General features: G+C 42.6%; 2 long non-coding RNA genes across 2 annotated transcripts in view; both read left to right on the top strand.

Annotated features, from left to right (window-relative positions):
• LOC141985286 (uncharacterized) overlaps nt 1-2,346 on the top strand; it is a 113,907-nt gene extending 111,561 nt beyond the window's left edge. The window contains exon 4 of the long non-coding RNA XR_012638900.1: nt 2,053-2,346. This is a non-coding gene — a long non-coding RNA (uncharacterized LOC141985286). The remainder of the gene's footprint in view (nt 1-2,052) is intronic.
• Nucleotides 2,347-3,603: 1,257 nt separating this feature from the next.
• LOC141985276 (uncharacterized) lies at nt 3,604-13,568 on the top strand. Its single transcript, XR_012638895.1, has 5 exons — nt 3,604-3,629; nt 7,529-7,818; nt 9,499-9,635; nt 12,221-12,283; nt 12,955-13,568. It is a non-coding gene; the product is annotated as an uncharacterized LOC141985276 (long non-coding RNA).
• The last annotated feature ends 1,638 nt before the right edge of the window (nt 13,569-15,206 follow it).

Here is a 15,206-nt window from a genome sequence, read left to right on the forward strand (position 1 = left end):
AGACCATTCACTTTGCAGTAAATTTGAAAATTCCAGAGAGTGAGGTTAGCAAGTGAAATAGAAAATTTCAGTTCTTAAGTCCGTCCGGATACCTTCTTCTGGCAGTTTACAGTGAGAATTTGGGTCTGTTACATGACATGCTGTCATACCCCATTATATTGGTCACTTTTATCACAGAACATCTTCATTATGAATGAAATTCTCCCATTATAGTAAGGACTGTGGAAGGCTGAATGCACGAAAAGTTTAGTTTCATGTAAATTCTCCAGGGTAAGGCTGCTATGGAGAGGATGAATTAGGAGACTTCACAGCCCCTGCACACTGGAGCTGGGCTCCTTGCTAGCTCTACACAGGTCAGTTCAGAGGAGGGACTGGATGTGGGCTGGAAGCAATGTGAGCAGTGAGTCTGTGACTATGCAGATCGAGTGACCAGAAGTTCCTGTGTAGAAGGTGTGCAGTGGTGATGGTCCTCATCCCAGCCTAAAATAGTGCTGGATTCATGTTCTCTATGTATATAAATCTCCCCACTGTATTTTCCACTGAATGCATCCGATGAAGTGAGCTGTAGCTCACGAAAGCTTATGCTCTAATAAATTTGTTAGTCTCTAAGGTGCCACTAGTACTCCTTTTCTTTTTGCGAATACAGACTAACACGGCTGCTACTCTGAAACTAGAGGTTACAGAGTGGATTCTATCCTCCTAACCTTATTATACTTCCCCTGAACAAAGCCTCTGTAAAGTATTTGGGAAGTGTGTCAGGGTTGCCAGCTTTCTAATCGCACAAAACTGAACATCCCTGTTCTGCCCTGCCTCTTCCCTGAAGCCCCACCCTTGCCCTGCCTCTTCTCCGAGGCCCTGCCCCTGCTTACTCCATCCCCCCTCACTCCGTCGCTTGCTCTCCCCTACCCCCACTCACTTTCACCCAGTTGGGGCAGGGGTTGGAGTGCAGGAGGGAGTGAGGGCTCCAGCTAGGGGTGCGGGCTCCAGAGTGGGGCCATAAATGAGGGGTTCAGGGTGCTGGAGGGGGCTCTGGGCTGTGGCAGAGTTTTGTGATGTGGGAGGTGGTGAGGGCTCTGGGGTGAGGCCGGGGATGAGGGGTTTGGGGTGCAGGAGGGGGCTCAAGGCTGGGGCGAGGGGTGGGGGTGTGGGCTCCGGGAGAGAGTTTGGGTGAGGGAGGGGGCTCAGGTCAGGGGGTTGGGGTGCAGGAGGGGGCGTGGGGTACAGGCTCCGGGAGGGAATTTGGGTACAGGAGGGGGCTCAGGACTGGGGCAGGGCATTGGGGTGCAGGAGGGGGTGAGGGGTGCCGGCCCTGGCTGGGGTGATGCTTAGCTCAGGTGGCTCCCAGAAGCAGCCAGCATGTCTGTCTCCTAGGCAGAGGGGCCAGAGGGCTCTGCATGCTGCCCACACCCACATGCACCGTCCCCACAGCTTCCATTGGCCGTGGTTCCTGGCCAATGGGAGCTGCGGAGTTGGCGCTTGGGCCGGGGAGCAGCGCGTGGCTGCCCCTGCACCTAGGAGCCGGACATGCCAGCTGCTTCTGGGCGCCATGCAGAGCAGGCAAGGAGCCTGCCTTGGCCCCGCTGTGCCGCCGACAGGACTTTTAGCAGCCCGGACAGCACCAGTCAAAAACCGAATGCCTGGCAACCATACACTGTGTGGGGAAGGAAAGGCGTGAACTTCATCCAATAAAAGGAGAAAGTGAAATTTTACACTGGAAACTCAAAATGTGGATATTAATTGTGGAACTTTTGAGTTCTGAATATTCAGGTGTTTATTCCAGGAGTTTAGATGAAGTGCTTATCTCCCTAAATCTGCAAAATTAGTCTGGAAATTTTATGAGAACAGTTTATCAACCATCCCTCTTCTAGTCACAGCCAACATCTGGAGGTGATAAATGCTTATCCAAATATTTGAGATTCTTCCAAAGGGTTTGTTTGAGTTTGGTTACAGAAAGAGGTGAACTTTCAGCTGAAGAAGGGGTTATCTTTTATGAACTGATTCTCCTAATCCCCAGACTAGCCTAACCTGTAACCTTCTCTGCTCTTTCCTCAGGCAACGCCTTACTGAGAAGCATAGGCTGAGACTCCCTCTCTGCTTTACCTGGCCAACTACTTATCACACTCACTCCCCTTTGCTCTTCAGATGCCTCCTGCTCTGAAAAGTCAGTCTTGAGGGGAAGAGCCATAGAGAGTGGGCACCAAATTAAGACTCGAAGTCAGCACTGAGCTCACTCCTCCCATAACAAAATCAAGTCTGTGAAGAGGAGAGAGAAAAAAGAGGGGACAGAAGCTATAATGAAAGACAGAAACCTAATTGGGGCTCAGGAGAAGAAGGAACGGACAACATGAGGGGAGAGAGAGACACACACACACACACATTTAGGAAGAACTCTCTGAGGAGAGGGATGGGGAACCTCAGGGGAAGAGAGAGGTCTTTGGCCCTCCTGGGTAAATCTGAAGATGCCCCTGTAGTCACCTCAGCAGGAAAACAGGCTTTTCATCACCCTCCTGAAGTACGGAGATTTAAAATTAAAACAAAACTTCATTTCCTGTGAGTTTGCAACAATTGATGTTAATTTTACATAATTATATATAAACTTCATGCAAATTTTCCCTCAGGCTTTTCCATGGCCCAGTGCAGGCTGGTCTTTCCTCCCTTTTATTTAGCTAATTGGGGACTTTCATTTACTGAATTATATAAATGGAGTTTCGGTTTATCCAAATTCATTATGAATTGATTCCACTGTACAATTAATTTTCATTTTAAGTGTGAGTGAGGAGTGCACAGTGAAATTTTCACCTGAATTGCTCCTATGCCAGTCCAAAAGGCTTAACTACAATGCTTGCAGCAGAGAAACAGCCTGATTCTAGGCTCTCCTGGCTTATTTCAATTAGTTGCCATAGTACAATCCCTCAGTGAACATTTCTGATCTTCAAGGTGTTGCATTTGCAAGAGAATGATAGAGTCAAGAGGAGGTGTCTCTGGTCGCCAGATTAAAGAAATTAATTAGACAGCATAATTTTTTTAGTACTTAAAAAACAAGAAGTGGGTGTTAGTTTTGTGTCATGCTATGAAACGTCAACACTGTGACCCCTTTTAATTATCTTCTTGATTCAATGAACTCCCAGATCTGCAAGAATTCCTGTATTTCACAGGGATAATGGAAAAGACAAAAGATGACACCACAGCTTGCTATTTATAAAGAAAAAGAACTAATGAGATTTAGGTGTTCTTTGAAAATATAACCTCTGAGGAAGAGTGGAATGAAATTTGCTCAGACATAGGGATGAACATGAAATTTGTCCTATTACCTGTGAATAATAGGTGCATCAGTTGCAACTGAAACTGGACATGAGCTCTTTCTCTTTCCTTATTCAGAGCCGGTTTCTGAAGAAAGATTGAGACTGGTTGGTTGCCATTTTAAGAGAGAGTTGCCTAAGGCCTCTGTATAGGGTGCCAATAAAATTTAGTAAGCCTATTGCTTTTAGGGCTAATTGATGCCCTTTTAAAAAGCAGAGCTAGGTAAGCTCACTGCACAAGCACTAGTCTCAGCTGACATTAAACCTTTGTATTACTTGCAGGGGGAAGATGTTAAACACACTGGACAGCTGGACTTGCTATGCTTACAGGTAGTCTGTAAGAAGTTGTAGCCAACACTTGCATGGGGGCAGAAAGTTGGCCTTGGCCTCAAACATTTCTCATATAGGGACCATGAGTGCCTAAGCCAGCATTAACCAGTACCCTCCTATTGAACATCTCCAGGCCCCCAATATAGGACATCAGACAACCATCAGATATTCACTACCAGAATTAGGCATTAAGACTGCAAACATTTGGGGATATTGAATTTCACAGCTAAGAGCCAGCTGCAAATTTCAGCACCCGATCTGGATCTATTTTTGAACTTTCCCAAACTTTGGTTCCCATCACCAATTCACTGAGCTCACCTGTCCCACCAATACATTTTATAAAAGTTAATTAAAAATGAAGCAAAAAGATTCCTGCTACTTTATGGCCTCAGTTCCCTGTTTACATACGCTTTAACCAGGCAAAATTCCCATTGACCTCAATGACACATTTGTCTGAGATAGGACTGCAGGATAGGGCCCTTACATAGGAAGTTCCAACTTACAGTAAAAGTGCTATGAATGAATTCTAAAACCACTGAAGATTTGGCTTGAACTTAATATTGGAAATCCTGCGGCACCAAAGCTAGTATAAATATTCATTGGGAATGGCCTGAGAGCAAAATTATTCTATTAGTCTAATACTAATAGACTTATTCCTCCACTGGACCACCTATGTAGAGTTAAATATAGATACAAAGCTTTTAAGTCATATTTAGTGTAATTCAAGGCTCTTTATGTTTCTGCATGACAATCCTTTGATCTACTATACCATATTTCTGCCCAGTACCTTCTTTAAATTTCACTATACCTGAAACAATGGCAATTTTAACTTTCTGGTTTCTAGTTTATTTGTTAAAGTAAACGGACTGCCCCACAATCTAATACCTCACTAATTAAAATATTAGTTGGTGGAAAAATCAATGTTTAAAATACTGTTTTCCCCTAATTTTTGTCTCCAGCAGGAAGGGAGATTTTCTACGGTAACATTAATTTGTATGGTTAAAAATAGCAAAATTGTAACCTCTGATGACATTTACTTTACAATCCTTTCTACTCTTTTTCTTTCTTTTAACAGCTTGTGTTATAACTGTGGGGGAAGAGGGCAAGAGAAACACTTGGGAGTATGCTGTTGGGTATAATAACTACCCAGCTAGAATAAGTGAATGCATTGCACTTTGCTCCATGCAGCCCAAGTGTAAATTATTATACAATAACACAGCGTATTATGCCCTATTACTTCAGTATAATAAATTGAATAGGGTGTGATGTGATCACAAATTAAGGCCCCTATCCTGCAAATATTTGTGACATGAGTATCTTTTCTTCCACATGGAATTCCATTAAGTTCAATAGGAATACTCCCATGAATAAAATTATTCATGGCCCAAACCACAAGATATTTAGCACATGACTGACTTGAAGTCAGTGGGACTTCTTACATGGCACATGGTTAAGTAACTTGCTGAATCAGAGTCCATGGGGGATCTAGACTGTTCTCAGTGGTAGCTGATGACAGAACAAGGAATAATGGTCTCAAGTTGCAGTGGGGGAGGTTTAGGTTGGATATTAGGAAAAACTTTTTCACTAGGAGGGTGGTGAAACACTGGAATGCATTACCTAGGGAGGTGGTGGAATCTCCTTCCTTAGATATTTTTAAGGTCAGGCTTGACAAAGCCCTGGCTGGGATGATTTAGTTGGGGATTGGTCCTGCTTTGAGCAGGGGGTTGGACTAGATGACCTCCTGAGGTCCCTTCCAACCCTGATATTCTATGATTCTGTGATTCTATGCCTGCAGGATCAGCACAAAAGTCACCAACTGACCTGATACCACTCAGGTGTTGCTGCAGCTCAGCCTTTCTACTGCCAGATGAACAATGCAACCAGTACTGTAGCTGTGTGTTTAAGTATGTCTACTCTGTAATCATGGCATGTGATTGCATATACCCAAATTAGCTTTAATCTAGCAGTGGATACTGGAGCAGGGAAGCTGTGGCAGCATAGGCTTCAACAAGCCTGCCTGGAACTCCAGGTAACTGCTTGGGCAGCTAGCCCACGCTGAACCCCCTGCTGCTGTGGCTTTGCTGCTCGGATACTTGAGCAAGCTAAATTAAAGCTTTCAGTTCATTAAGAGCCATACCCAGTGTGCTTCAAGTCACCTGGTGGTACTGTTAATTTTTGAACACAGATTTGCTTTGAACAAGTTGCTGCTTAGGCTGTTGCTGGTTGGAGTCCTAGTGTTTGTGGAGTGTTTCAGAGAAAGATAACTTCATAAAGAAATATGGAAAGGAAAGTTAAATTGTCTCTTTATTTATTTTACTTGTTGCAATTTTGTTTTTCTTGCTGAGTTTCCCCAAGTCATGCTCCCTCCCTCATGGATTGGGAAGAGGAATGTTGTAGAGTTAATACATCAACTTCACACCATCCCAGGATTTCTTTTACGCAATGTGAATAACAAGTGAGGCAGTTAAGAAGGCTTTCTGGCTGCTTTCTATTGCTATAGTGGCAAAAAGCAGCCAAAATGTAAGCGAGGATTAAGGTAATAAAGACCGTATTTTAAGGCATAAACATAACAGAGGCAGCAAGGTCTAGTGGACAGGGCACCAGACTGTGACTCAGGACAACTAAATTCTACTTCCAGCTCCTGCCACTGACACACTATATGATCCTGGGCAAGTCACTTCATGCCACCTTTTGTCTGTCTTGTTTATTTATGTTGTTAACTTGTCAGGACAGGACATTCTCATACTTGGAGTGTATATTACCTAGTACAATGGGGCCCCTGTCTTGACCGAGGTGTTCTTATAATATCAATAATTAATATGGTAGTTTTGAGATGTTTCAACATCAGCTCTGCATTTTCTCAGTTTTCAGTGCTCAATTCCGCAACACTAATGTGGTATCAATGTTAGTTTTTTGCACAGAATTATTGAATAAGGTTGACTGGCATAGTGAAAGGGATAGTAAAGACACATTTGACAGATGTATGACTCTTAAAAAAAGTTTCAGTTCATTAAGAGTCAGATCTTCTCCCCATTGCAGTGAGCTGCAAAACTCCCATTTACTTCAGGAGTGCCGGATGAAGCACTATGCTATTTTATGGAAATAATCACACACACACACACACAAACAGAATAAGACTGATGTGGGGGCTTCTAGAAGTACTAAAAGCATCAAGGGAAAAACTAAGGGTGTGTGATATGATCCCTATAAAAACACAAATATAAGAAGATAAAAAAAGATGGAAGCAAAGTTTAAAGGATGCCAGGATTAGGACTGCCAAAATTGGTAATGGAAATTATGATAAATTATTCAGAACAGTGAAGACAATTGGGCCAAAATGCTGAAACCTCGCTACATAAATTAAGGCACCTAAATAAATGTTCTGATTTTTTTCAAAGGGCCGGAGCACCTGACTTGCCCACTGAAGACAAGCTGTAGGCAACCAACTTTGTAAATTTTGGCCATCAGGGGCCTGGTTTTCAGAAGTGCTGAGCACCCAACATTCCAGTTGGAGTCAATGGTACCTGTAGGTTTTTATTACATCTAAAACCAAGCTTAATTCCTCCCAGGCATATTGAAAGGAATGTGGTGACTCAAACATAAGAGAGAGCCGAACAAAGTTTCTTTCGTAATTTCTGAAGAGAAATTATATGCCACAATGGAAAGTCTATAGAGGAGACGAGCAGAAAGCTAAAGATTTTAATAATTACATCTGTATTATACTGTATTTATTACACACACACAACCCTACATTAAAAGAACATCATTAACAGTGTAAAGGCAAGTGTTCAAAAGTTAGGAAATGCCAGAATTAAGGTTGCCTGTGCAACCTTATTTTGGCCCCCTTGTGCATATGCATTATGATATAGTCTTTAATTACATACTATTTTTTTTCACAGACCCCCTGCTTCATTCAGTGCACAGAATGGACTGAATGGGTGAGAAGAACAAAGGGAAGAGGGAGGGGCGAGTTCCTGCCCAAATTGAAGTCAATGTCAAAGAGGAAGTGTTCATTCTGCTTTCCAGGATTTTACTCTGAAATATTATTAACTGCTTGTGCGCTGCAGCAGATTTCAGAAGTGGTATTCTTTTAAGTGCCAGAGTTTCATTTCCAGGTTGGCATTTCAACAGTGACATATCAGGATCATGGGGTATATCCCATATGGTATGTTGGACAGCACTGAAGCAGGTAATAGATGAAATCAGAAGGGAGGAGTAGTAAAAACAAATCCATCTTGTAAAGGGTGAATCTTGTCTGACAAAGCTGGTGGCATTTTTTGAAAAGGAGATAATGCAGTGAGCAGACGGTGAAATCATGGATATAATCTGTTTGGATTATGAAGATTAAAAGGCATTTGACAGAGTTCTGCATACTACATAAGGTCAGAAACAGGACAGAAAGCGCTGCCCTTGAGTGGATGCAAGTTAGGATGGGTTAGGTGACCAAACTTCACTGGTTGGAAGTTATGAGTTAATAAAGAAAGGCAAGGACTAGAGTATTGCAGGAATTAGTATTGGGTTGACACTTTTCATTCTACACACAGTTTAAAGGACGGTAACACGGACATAGTATGTAAATTTGTGAATGACCTCCCCAGCCCCTGCAACTAAAAAGAACAACAAATTACCCCGAAGAAAGGGATTCGAGGTAATGGAGTAAGTCAAATGTCTTATGAGTTTCATTCAGTTTAGGCAAATAGAAGGTCATGTGGTATGAAAAGGAGTTTGAAATATAGAAACAATACATATTATACAAATACAAACATATTTACAGTAAAGAGAGCAGGGAAAACACCTGGAAATGACAGAAGAAATAATGAGATAAAATTAAGAAAAAGAAAATGTAGTTTGAATATCAGGAAAAATATCCTAGTGATCAAATATATTAGTCTGTGGAAGACTCTTCCAATGGGAACGCTTGAAAGCCCTATTATTTGACTGGCCCTTCTTGAAAAGACACTACAGAGAATAATCCAGCACTGGGCCCCAGGAGATGGACAAGATGACCTCATAGCTCTTTGGGACACGAACCATATATTTGTTCTGGGTTTGTATGGTGTCTGACACAATGGGGTCAGGGTCCATGACGCACTCCTAGGTGCTACCGCAATACAAATAATAATAGGATCCTCTCTATTTTTAATTTCTCTGGGCCACATCTTTAAGTCTTTGTCCAATTCTTACTCAGGCAAAACTGTCATCACAGCCAGTGAGTCTAAGGTATTTAGTCAGGCTTGACTCAGTTTGAGTGGGCAGAGACTGATTTAAGGGCCTCACGATTTTGCCTCATTGGTGTTACAGATACTGGACAGTTTCTCAGAAACTGGACCTATCAGAGTTTTGCCCTGTGTAAGAGGTAAGGTCTAGATCCTTGAAGGTACTTGAGCACCCAGCACCCACTGAAATCAATGGGAATCAGGCATTAAATACCTTGAGGATCTGGGCCTATGTAAAACAGAGTAAGAACTTTAGGGCTTGACTCAAGAATTCCAAACAGTGGCATTAAACCATCAGCACAAGGTGTTCCTGCAGTCCAAAAGGCAAAAACAGTGAGGATATATACATAAACCAAGACAAACAAAGAAATTATAATAACCATTGTTCAAGAACTCTTTAAGGAACTTGCAATGAACTACATTTAGAATATGACTAATTTTTTTGTCACTGTGCTCTAGAAATGGCAATTAGGCAATGAAAAGGGACCAAGAAGGATAAAAAGAGCTAGTGGTGGGAGTCCTAAAATATATGTTAAAAGTGGAAAAACTAGGATTGTATAGATTGGGGAATAGAAGCTTATGAGAGGCTATGACCGACACAAGATGTAAAGATATAATTATGTGATACCAAATCCTGTTCTCTGTTACACTAGTGCAATTCTATTGAAGTCAGTTAGTCTACATGGGCTTGGTCTAAAGAGGTGCTGAGCACTCACAGCTCCAACTGACGTCAATGGAAGCTGCAGGTACTCAGCTCTGCTGAGAATCATGACCCAGGGATCTAAATAAGGTAAGAATAATAATTAAGAAAGATTCTTCTTAACTGTAGCTAACCTAATTTAATGTTTCCCTGCTTCTCTTAAGATAAAAGAGTCTGCACCTTCCTGCTTCTCCTCATTTAGGGAACATGTATAAGGCTCAGATTGGGTCTAGAGAAGCAGCAGAACTAAGAGGCTGTAAGAAACTCACTTCTCTTAAACTTTGACTCAGGGAGATTGGGTCATTGGAATCCATTCAGCTTTTCTCTTACTGTGAGGGACTCTACATTCTCTTATGGTGAGGAGAGCAGACATAGTCAGAAGGTGCTCCACAGGGCTACCCCATGGATGGAGGGCTACTTGTCTTAGTGGATGTGGGTGACATTAAGGTGACTATTTTCAAAATCAAAATCCAGCACTGTTTTCTGGCAACATTTTTTAGGGTTGTTAAATACTTGGGAGCTCTACATTCTGATTGTTCTATGTCAGACAAGCTCCAGGTGGAGCAACGGAACAGATGAAAGAAGGCTGAACTCTGTCTCTTTTCCTCACCTCATTCCTCCCTGTAGTTTTGGTGATCTTAGAGATCAGGGAAGCAAGAGACAGGCACTTCTAGGCAACCACCCCCCTCCTTTCCCAAGCCCTGCAAAGGACCAGAGCAGATATGCTTGGAGCAAAATATATGCTCACTACATGGTGAGAGTGAAAAGGGAGTACAAAATATTTCATATCGCTACAGCAGAGACACAAACATTCACTAGTTACGAAAAAAAAATGTTTTGATTAATTGGAAAACTTGGACATTTTGATTGTCCTGAAAGAAGTTCTTGTATGAAAAATCAGAACATATTACTCTTTAGGGAACGCACCTTTGATGGTCTAGGTGTATCACAGGGTAAGGTAGCCCACAGAGGGATTAGATGCCTCACAGAGGGATGAAGGGAGGGGAAGTGAATGAGTGTTTCACTTCAGGGAGTCCCCATGTGAACATGCCCTAGAGTAGAGAAATGTAGCACACGCCATTTCATGTACATTTGTTGAGTTAGATGCTCTGCTCTGGAAGCCTAAGGTTCAAAAATGAATGCCAGCTCTGGGATAAGACAAAAGGATCTTCAGAGATAGTTAACCAACTATCAGTTACTGACAGGGATCCAAGGATATCAGGTCAGGAAGAGCGCACTCATTTTCTTGGTAAAGTTGTATGACGTACATTTATCCAGTACAGGTACTTTACTGGGGGAGGAGGGTGAGTTTGAAGCATCAGGTATAGGCCATTGCAGGAGGAAGAATAGCAGATTTGGTGGACCACTGGACACACAACAAAGCCTATAGCCAAGATTTTCAAAAGTGGGTGCTTAAATTTAGCCTTCTAATTGGCCCCTGTACCAATATTTTCAAAAACAGGAGCCTAAAGTAAGGCTCCAAAAATCAATATGTAGGCACCTATACAATTTTCCAAAGTGCTGAGCACCCAACATCTCCCATTGAGTACAGCCATCTTGTAAATCAGGCTAATTATGAGGGACTTAGAACTCTAACTTTAGGCACCTATGTTTTTAAAATCTAGGCCTATATTTCTATGTTGGGATGGGTGCATACTTTATCATTTTCCCTTATGTCTTTAGCAACAAGAAAAAAAGATTGTTCCAAAATCATCTCAGTGATATGTATAGCTCTAAACATTACAAGAGCATGATTCAAAGCTCCAAACAACCTTTTGGGTCAAGAACGACCATTACAAATACATTTTTGCTTTTTTTAGAAATAAAAAGAATCTGTGTATATTACACTCCGCCTGAGACTTGGGCGGCTGCTGCTTTGCTTTTAATCATGTTCATGCTTATTCTCATTGTTATTGTATTGCTTTCATCTTCAATAAACAGAATATTTTTTTATAAAACATCTTCTTGTATCTGCAATTCAAGATTCCCTGTGACTTGGCATAATTCAAAGAACTCTAGACTAAGTTACTGACCTGCCTCAGATCTGCTTGCTTTCTGGTTGCTGCTTGCATTTTTCAGTGATAAGAAAGTGACAGTAATATATATATATAACCTGGGTTGGCATGTAGTTTTTTCATTCTGCTCTTATAGTTGGACTGCCAAACTGTGAGTGACAGGAAGAAAACAAAGCTAATGAAGACGAGAAGGAAAAATTGCATGACACGAAGAAATAAGAAATGAAAAATGATAAAATTCAGGCAAGAATTTTTTCAAAAAATCCTAAAAAGAATGGCAGGATTTGATTTTGCAGTGCTGGCTTACAGCCAGGTAATTGTCTAGAGAGGAAACCAACTGAAGCAGATACAACTAAGATAAAAATTTTGTGTGTGTGTGTTTATGAGGCAAAGAGGAGGAACCTGAAGAAAATAAAAGGACCCCTCAAGGATGATAGAATTTTGTGCCTTTAGCCCCTCAGTCAGACATGTATGTAAAAGAAATGTTTCCATTTCTCTCTTTTGCTTTTAAAAGAAGAGAGAGATGCTCAACAGTATGAGTAGACTAGTGGTTTGAGCACTAATCTATGAGCCAGGAACTTCTGATCCCAGCTGTGCTACAGACTCCTTCTATGGCCTTTTGCAAATCACACAGCGCCTGACCTTGTAATTCTCTTTCAGGAAAAACTCGCATGGATCTTTTCAGCAGAATGGGCACTGAAATGGTTTGGTGAAACAGGTCAGGTAGGTGGAAAGGAGCTGTTATCATATTTCAATGATTGAACTTCTTCTTAAAAATGCTTTTAAAGCACGAGGAGTTAAAAAAGTGTCATGTTTTTTAGTAGCAGCTAACATATCATGGTAGTCCTGTGGTGAGACAAGAGACTCCTTCATTATGTTCAACAGAATTCCTCTTCCATAATTCCAGAAGGCTGTGTGTCATAGGTGAAGGTAATCAAATCTGGTATTCCATAGTCAGGGACTCCGTCCTTTTCCTGTACTTCAATGGGGATCATTCTTTGTGGATGCACCTAAGCTGCTGAGCAAGCAGCAACTTTCATAACTTATGCTTACAACAAATTTTAAGATCAATCCAGCTATTGTGGCTTGTGCCTAGCCCTAGTCTAGGTGCACAATGGGCACAAAAAATCCTCAATCCCTGTGTGCACTTTGTGAAAAGAAGTCCATATTCCTTCTTTCAAAAATATAACAGAGTCAAAGAACTCCTACATCTGTGTTCAATTTATATGAAACAATTTTGCTGTCTCAGAAACCATTGCACAATAATCATGGGTAAATGTTGGCTTTTTAAAGGCTACCACTATATGTATATTCCCCCATTATTTCCTGTAGATTCTACACCATTTATGCATATGGGTATAAAAATAAAAGTAATCTTTCTGTTTCTCTTACAGATATCTAAGCAAAGTTGCAAGAAGTCAATTAGCTTTGTATCCTAAGCTTTATTGGCAGCAGAAAGCCTGAATCACAAGAACATTTGGTTCTCTGGAATTTGGATCTCATCGGAGAGAACCAATGCCAGCTCTAACGAGAGTGACTGCCAGTTGTTCTTCAAAGCTACAGCAACAGCAATTACAAATTAAGGATCAATATCTGATCAGATTCTTATTATGAGAGATACACACTCAGAGGTATCTGGTCCTAGGTCAGTGGGATAGGTGGCTGAAACTACTAGTCAGCCACTATCTAAAGACAGAAGTAGGATGCTTCGAGGGAACTCCAGGACCTAAAGAGGAGGTGACAGTTGAGGGAGCACTTGGGGATGAGGGAGTGCCTTGGGAAAGACAGTGTTCCAGGGTTTCACCTCAGCTGGACACTCAAATTCTACAGAACTCATTTCTATGGATTCTGAACTTCCAAATGAATTGGCATGACTGACAAAATGTCAGCCCCTACAAATGAACCCAGCAGAGTGTGGTTCATGTAATCCTTACTAATTGAATCCTGCTGGGTTTGGTCCACTTTGGTGAGGACAAGTAGAAGGCCGGGGGGGGGAGGGTAAGGGTAAGGCAGCACTTTACACACTGCACTGCTTGGGCACTCGCTCGTCGCCCTAACGGCTGATTGCCACACCTCTGCAGAGCTCTGCTCTGGCCCTCTCCATCAGCTTCTCTGCTGGTTGTGCCTCTCAGTCAGCCGCCCTGCTAGCCGCTTACTGCACCTCTCCCCGGCCTCCCTGGTGACGAGCGAGTGCCCGAGCAGTGCAGCATGTAAGGTGCCACCTTACCCTCCCTGCCTTCCACACAGGGTGGGCGGTGAACTCTGCGGGTGAACCTCTGAACTCTGGGGGCTGCACTGGCCAAGGACAGCAACTGTGAGTGTGGTACAGAGAAGGGACGGGCACGTTACAGGGACTTTTGGGTTGCTGGACTTAAGACCCTGAGGGGAAAAGGACACTGCCCAACTTACTTGGGGGTGGGTCTTTTGCTCATGGTTTGTGTTTATGAACCCTCGTTGCAGTGTTTTCCCAAATTAATGCTGAGTTACTTCCCTCCTTTTATTAAAAGTTTTTGCTACACTCAGACTCTGTGTTTGTGAGAGGGGAAGTATTGTCTCTTAGAGGCACCCGGGGATGGCGTGTAATTGTCCAAGGTCACTGGCTGGAGGCTTGAGACGGTTTTGTGTTGTATTGAAGAGGAACCCCTAGATACTGAACCCGGCCCTTGTTGTTGCTGGCTCTGCCTGGCAGAAGGGTTACATTTTTGGGGGCTCATCCAGGATACCTGGGTCAGTACCCCTCACAAGCACATCTTGAGTGATCCATTAAATCAGGAAAACCATTTTGTTATATTTTGGGGGAAATTGCAGTTTGTATAATCGCTGTACACGTTCGAGGATTGGTGCAAGGGGATGAATATTGACCCTAAGAACTGTCTTCTGGTGACAGGGATACCAGAGGCGGTCGATGAGGGCCCAATAGACTCTATTTTAAGGGCAGCCACTGAGTGCCTGAGTAAGTGCAAAATGCGTGGGTGCATGTTCATGATGGAGGAGGAGGCTTTTGTAGTACTGTGTGAGCTGCCAGTGGCTGTTTTACACTTTTACACTTTTACCTTTTACACTTCTTTTCAAATAAGAATTAATTAGACGCACCTCTAAAGGATGAAACTGCTGAGGATGTTGCAGTACCTGAGACACGAATTGTTCTAATTGTCAGGACCCCTCAGAAGTACTCTCTGAGTAATACTAAGGTCTCCTAGGGTACAGAAAAGTACTGCATAAGGAAACTCCTTCATGTCCATAAACTTGAAAGGCTAGATTGTGACTAGCCCTCACATGGGTACAAGATGGGAACCCAAGATGCAAAGAGCTTCGTATTCCAACCAGTTCCCTACCCACAAGGGCCAGTCAGAATCACAGTGCCTGTCCTCTCTGCTAGCCACCACAAAGGGGATGAATTCTTCCCTTCCTCTTCCCTGCTGCCTCATTGCAACCTCAAGAGCTGGCCAGCTGTGAAGAGGGGAGAACTCTACTACACCATCCTAATAGTTTGAGCGGCATGTGTACTGCCTGAAGCTCCAGCAGGAAGTTTGCCTCACTGAGGCACAATCCTTCCCAGAGTTGTCCCCAGCAGTGTCTTCAAGGAATATAAATGAGCTGGGTTTCTTGCAATTTTTGTGTTATCATTGTATTCTAAGGACCTTTC

Source organism: Natator depressus, chromosome 1 (genome assembly GCF_965152275.1).
Source record: "Natator depressus isolate rNatDep1 chromosome 1, rNatDep2.hap1, whole genome shotgun sequence".
Classification (NCBI taxonomy): domain Eukaryota; kingdom Metazoa; phylum Chordata; order Testudines; family Cheloniidae; genus Natator; species Natator depressus.